A 7,222-nucleotide genomic window follows, 5' to 3' on the forward strand; every position below is an offset into this window, starting at 1 on the left:
CTTTTCACAAATATGTAGCAAAAATGACAAATTAACCCATATTTTACTCAATTTTTGTGTAGATATTTTCTTTTATATCAATTCTGCGTACAAAACAAAGACCAAACAATGCAAAAAGCGAATGATTTTTTTAATATATGGCTTGGGAAATTGCCAGCAATAATAAAACGAAGTACTTCCGAAAGAATAACATTTATCACCACTTCAAAAGTAGCACTAATTGAATTTTTTTACCTTTTGATGTTTTTTTTCAATGTTGAAAATATATGTTATAATTATATATTATAATTTTATGAGATAAAAAATGTTATATTTGGGCTTTTCGAGTAAATAAAAAGTATTACCCAAATTAATGTTAATATTATTTAAGTCAAATTAGTTGTATTCTATAATACTACAATTTCACTTCCAAAAAAAGCGTTAAAAATACTTCTTGAGAATGACTTCAGAAGTAGTGAATTTGGAATCAAATAAAAATAACTTTTTCAGGTCTTTTTCAGTACTTCCATGGAGTAAATTCTCCATCTTTTTCGCTTCTTTGGAATTTCTTTTTTTGAAGAAATCAAAAAATGTCCTATTATTTACCCAATTATGCACTTTTTTAATCGAGTTCTGGCACAAGTTCCCGTTATCCGATTGGACTAAAATTTAAAACCATTTAGTTTCAGACGCTAATAAACAAAATTAGACCCATCCAAACATAATCGATATTTTTGGGCACATCTAATGTACATATTACTAACAATCGTAACCTTTATTTTATATATGTATATATTTTTTCTAAACCATTAAAAAAATAAAAACAATTAAATATTTATCCTAAATTAAAGTTCGTTAATGTATAAATATTAAAAAGATTAGGTTAATCTTGTTTGTGTTCATTCTAATATAAAATGCTGGCATTTTATACTAAAACAGACAGACAGAAAACAATACTTATGTGTTATGACGTTATTGAACTTTGAGTCTAAAGTCGTCTTTATATTATATATATTTTTTTAGAATAATTAAGTTTTTAAGTTGTCTTAAGAATTCAAAATAATTTAATTAAGCTGCATTTAAAATTACTGGTTATTTTTTTTTTAGTATTTAAAGCAATATTTTAGCAGAGTTTATTTGAAAATTTACAATTTTTGCTAAACTCCAGTGATAATGTTAAAAGGCTTTCATTATATCTGTAATATGGTAAATGTTAATTAAACAATAAATATTACCAAAAGTGTAAACAATTTTGTTTTTTATAACTATACTAGCATATCCTGGGTGCTTCGCTACCCTAACCAAAATTAAATACATATAAAATTTTGTTTTCTTTTATAGAAAAATTAAAATTTTTTTAATGTTTCAGTTTTTTACGTTCAATATCACGTGAATAAAATCGCATGCAGGAAGAAGCTGGTATTTTGAGTTCCATTTGTTAACTTCCACATTATAGAAAATATAGAAAGTACTATTTGAAAAAAAGTACTACAAAATATCTCTTATAGATTTTCATTTAATAAAAAATTTGATGTTTTTGCCCCACAGAAAATTTATAGCTTACTACATTGATATTATGTTGCTTATTTTGTATTCGAAAGTGCTTACAAACTTACACACACTCTGGCTTACTTTACACAGGGTATGGCCGCTTGAAAATGACACACTAACTGATATACTTGGTTTGTGATATTGTGTGTAGATTACACTTCTTTATAATATACTTGTGTGTGGAAAAGTAGCTATTCCTACATTCTTACCGATATACCTAGTAAGTAAAATTGTATCTACAGCACCTTTCTAGCTGGAACACAAGTGTATCAAAAAGTATCTACAACAACTTTCTAGGTTAAATACATATGTATTAAAAAGTATCTAAATATGTATATTTTTAAAAAAATGCTACCCAAATACATGTATCTACAAATTCATTCATAAGTATAAGGCCATTCCAATTATCGCTAGATCATGATCCTAATTTTAAGCAATAAATTTTGCTTAAATGTAAGCTATGGAAAATGTAAATAATATTGTGTTGTATTTAATTCAAATGGGAGGGGCCAATCCCCCCATTGAAAGTCCGCCCATTAGCCACCCCCTGATGAAAGTCCGCTTTTTTCCCCCAAAATGTTCAGATGAATATGAAAGGCCTTTTTCCAAAATTTTAGAAATCTAGTTCTATTAGTTTCTTAGATAAAATATTTTTTTGTATTTAATTCATATTCAATATTTTCTTAATATGGAAGGTGCCACGCCCACTATAGTCATTCCGCCTATTTTGTCCAAAAATATTCTTATGAATGTCAAAGCTATCCGTGCAAAATTTGAGGACTCTAATTGTACCAGCTTCCAAGATATATGACTTTTAATAGTTATTTAATAAGTAGGCGTGGCACCTCGCCTATTTGAAATTTTTAAATATAAAGTAGCCTATAGTTCCTTCCAGATATAGACCAAGGTACTGTTAAAATTTCAAGAAAATCGGTCCAGCCGTTAAGCCGTCTATAGACTTCAAACAAACAAACAAACCCACAAACAAATAAACACACATTTTTATATACAGTGGCGGCCATGAGGTTAGCTTTGGTTTGGTATCTGTTAAATATAAAATCAAATATTTCCTATAGTTCTTAACTTTTTTAACAAAAAAAATCTGGACATAAGTTTAGCACAAAATAAAAAAATCATTAAAAAATTAAAAATAAAGCAAAGAAACCGGATAAATTTATGTAATTTCACTTAAAATTTTATATTTTGTAGAATAGTTGCACATTTTGATAATATAATTTCTTCTCCTGGACAAATCTTCACCAGAACCCACTAGAAATTTCATGACATAAATTTTAACTTTCAGCCCATAAATAGGCAAAATTCTTAGGAATTTGTTGCACCATTTCGTTTAATATGTTCCCTATTGGATTGGGATCTAGAAATTATTCTGGGCGCTGCAAACATGTCAATCTCGCTCGCTTCCAAGAAGCTCCTCTCTGTACTTTTTACATATTTTGGGTCATTGTCGACCAAAAAACGCCATTTAACTGAACTTTTGTCCACTAATTTTTTTAATAAAATATTTAAGTGTCTATTTTGATAGTCATACTGATCCATTTGTGCATCCACCTTGCGTATAGAACCTCCACTACGCCCGGAAAACGCCTCCGAATTCAGTCGTATTTCACCCATTGTGTTTTATGGTTTTAAATGTACACTTTGGTTGTTGCTGCATGTTTGGAGTACAGCATAGTTACATTTTTCCATCAAATTTGATCTGAAAAAAGCTAAAGTGTTCCAGATAAATCATATATCACAATGGGGGGAAATTTCATGGTATTCATTATTTTCTTGGCGTGCTGTTGGTCCTATATTGATGTTGGATGCAGAAGTGGATCCGTATGACTATCAAAATAGGATCTTAAATACTTTATTAAAAAAATCGGAGGACAAAGATGGCGTTTTTTGGTCGACATCGACCGTAAATATGCTAAAAGTGCTGAGATGAACTGCTTGGAAGCGAGCGGGATTGTCATGTTTGCAGTGCCCAGTATATTTTCTCGATTCCAATTCAATAGAGAACATATAACATGATATGGACCAACAAATAAAAGCAGAAATCACCAAGAATTTTGCCAATTTATGGCCTGAAAGTTAATATTTATGTCATGAAATTTCTAGAGGGTTCTGGTGAAGATTATGTCCAGGAGGAGGAATGATATTATCAAAATCTGCAACTATTCCACAAAATATAAAATTGTAAGTGCAATAAGATAAATATAGCCGGTTGTTTTGTTTTATTTTTAATGATTTTTTAATTTTGTGCTAAACTTATGTCCAGATTTTTTTGGGGGTAGATGTACTTTGGAAAGAAAAAAATCTATATGCAACAAAGTAGTGGAACAAAATGTAATGTGTCGTGATCCTCGAAGGACATGTGTTACGCATAAAAAAAAAATGTTAAAAAAGTTAAGAACTATAGGAAATATTTTATGTTATAGGCAACATATACCAAGTGTGCTAAAATCGTAGCCACCACTGTATATAGATGAATGAAGAAGAAAAGTAAATTTTATATTTCTATGTTTAATATCGTAAAAATATCAAAAAGTACCATCGGAAAAACGAAAAAGAACAAAAATCTCTCTCAATAAATTCTCATTTAATAAGAACCGTGTGTCACTATGTTAAAATTTATGTTCCTAGGTTGAATATTTTAGAAAATTCAAAAAGTGCCATTTATGAGATACAAAGTACTAAAAAGTAAATCGAAAAAGTTTTCTTAATGTGATAAAAAAGTACCAAAAATACAGTTTTCTCCCTATTACACTCAAAACGGACTGAATTTTAAAAAGGATGAAACAGGTGTCTCTTAATTTTGGAAAATATTTACAAAAATGTTATTTTGTTTATTGGTTAAAAAGTTATAAAGGGCCAAAAAAGGCACCAAAATCACATTTGATACATATTTTCATCCCTTAAAAGTACGAATTTCAAAAAAGTACCAGACACCCATCTGCTTATTTTAAGAGTAGATACAGGTGCATTTAAAATTTTTCTCGTATCACATATATTCGGTAAGATAATTAAGAAAACCTGTTTTACCCGTTTTTTCCCCTAAATGTACAAATATATATATATATATATATATATATATATATATATATATATATATATATATATATATATATATAATTTTGTCTGTTTTATGTCCATATCCCTATTTTTTGCCCCCTTCTCGATCAAATCTCGAAGAAACAATCCCTATTGGAGTTTCCAGACAAAGAATTTCAAGAAATTTTGAAGATTTTGGATTTTTCATATATATGGTAGCCCTTAACAATATTATAAAAAAATTCAAAATTCTCGCTCACTTACTGCCGGTTTCTCTAAATGCGACAGAACATTTTTGATTCTTACAAATATGTTGAAAACATAGCTGTAAAATAATGATTAATAATCGTAATCATTATTAATTACATTATTTTTATTAAAAAGGAAAAATCAATGATTAATTAACGATTATTTTCAATTTTTTTTAATTAATTATTGATTACGATTAAAAATAATCAGGGATTAATTGGAATTAATGAAAATAATCAAAAAAAAAAAAATCTAAATTAATCAAAAAATTAGTTGATTATTTTCAAGGATTAATTTTGATTAATTTTGATTATTTTCCATATATTTGGTATAATTTCCTCCAAAAAAAAACACAATTTTTTAAGACCATAACTTAATACCAAATTTTATATATCTTTTGAAATCGAATGTCCTTTAAATTTTAAGGTCCTTTTACAGGGGCATAAGAGCTGATTATGAAAAACTAAGTACACAGAGTTAATACTAATGGGCCATAGTTTCCTGTACATGTGAAAATGATTGTTGCACTTTAGATCTAGTCGCATGATTTTCATCATATCTTTAACGTAAAACAATTAGGGAAAAAGTGGGACACTTCTGTTAAACATAAGGAACTATGGCAATTTTCAACGGCATTCCAACACTTTTATAATATTTCAGTCCCAAATTAATAATTGTGATTGGAATATAATCTTAAGATTGACAAAACTTTGTCAATCAGTTATTAAAATCAATTCTCTAAATAAAATTTTTTAATTAATTAGGAAAATTAAAAATGTTTACACAAAGGTACTTTAGAAAAATATACTCTAGTTCTTGGACTCCAATATTTTAAAAATTTAAATGGGCTGTATTATTATTTACTTCAAAATTTAAGGAAATTAATCTTTGAATACAATCCAAATAAAAGTATTCGAAACCGGTTTTGAAAAAGTAAAAAACCGGGTTATAGGATATTCGAAAAATCAACATTTAGAAAAAACCGACACTGGTAAAGCAGAAAAAAAATCTAAATTTTTGATAAAATTTTCAGAGGTTGTCTCGGATTTTTGTTCATACGATTTTAAATAGGAATTTTCTCGAAAGTATGTCTGACAGAATTGTTGAAGATTTGGATCTCTGCGAGTTGTTTCTCTGTGAAATCACATGAAAAAGTGATTTTAGTCTTGAGGTTACAATATTGAGGGTAGTACAATAGGTGTGTTCGCTTACTCGATAATTTGTAACAATTTGTACTTTTGTTACTGGATTCTGTTAGCGTACTTTACAAAACTTGCAACGAAGAATATTTTATTTTACTGGATATTTTTTCTCCAGTAAAAGATATACTTAAAACATATGTTCACAACATATGGTTGATATTTGAAAATGTAAACAAACCAATCAAAACAAAAATTTTGTAAATTTTACATTTTTTTAAAGATAAAATAGAAATTAATAACACACGAATATTAAAAAATGATTTGTAATTGGATTTATTTTAAATTTATTTATCATAAATTAATACGCAAACACACCTAAGATTTTAGTTTGACGTGTTATAATAAAATATTTTTAATTTGTATTACAGTAGTTTTCGCTTATAGTCCACAATTACAGTTGCACAATTTTTGTGGACTATAAGCGAATTAGGACTATAACCGAATTTCTTTGACTATAACTGAACTGAAAATTTTATATGAAAAACAATAAGAAAAACTGAGTAGTTTTCATACAAAATTTTAAAAATGTTTTTTTTCTTTCTGAATTCGAGTACCTATGGATTAAAATTACCAAATTCTATATGAAATATAAATTGCGAATTGTGTAACATTTTTAAAAGAATTCTGTAATCTTCGATTGTTTCTTTTTTAAAGATTTTACAATAAATGACTCTATTTTTTTTTTTTTTTTTTTCAAAAAAATAAGTTTGCCAGTTTGTTTAAAAACAAGTATTAAAAAAACAGGGTGGACTATATGAAAAACAATAAGAAAAACTGAGTAGTTTTCATACAAAATTTTAAAAATGTTTTTTTTTTTCTTTCTGAATTCCAGTACCTATGGATTAAAATTACAAAATTCTATATGAAATATAAATTGCGAATTGTGTAACATTTTTAAAAGAATTCTGTAATCTTCGATAGTTTCTTTTTTAAAGATTTTACAATAAATGACTCTATTTTTTTTTCAAAAAAATAAGTTTGCCAGTTTGTTTAAAAACAACCCAGTAAACCAAACGATATTATAACGATATCGAAACGATATCACTTAGGTGATAAAATCTATCATAAGTGATACTCGTTCTCGTATCGAGAACGATAGTATTTACGTACAAAATTGTACCTTTCCTAATGATATCGTTTTTCCACAATTTTATGATATCGTTTTCGGTATTATAATTTCCAGTAAT

This window comes from Lucilia sericata, unplaced genomic scaffold (assembly GCF_015586225.1).
Source record: "Lucilia sericata isolate MDLA Ls3-8-SP2 unplaced genomic scaffold, ASM1558622v1 Contig000183F_arrow, whole genome shotgun sequence".
Taxonomy (NCBI): domain Eukaryota; kingdom Metazoa; phylum Arthropoda; class Insecta; order Diptera; family Calliphoridae; genus Lucilia; species Lucilia sericata.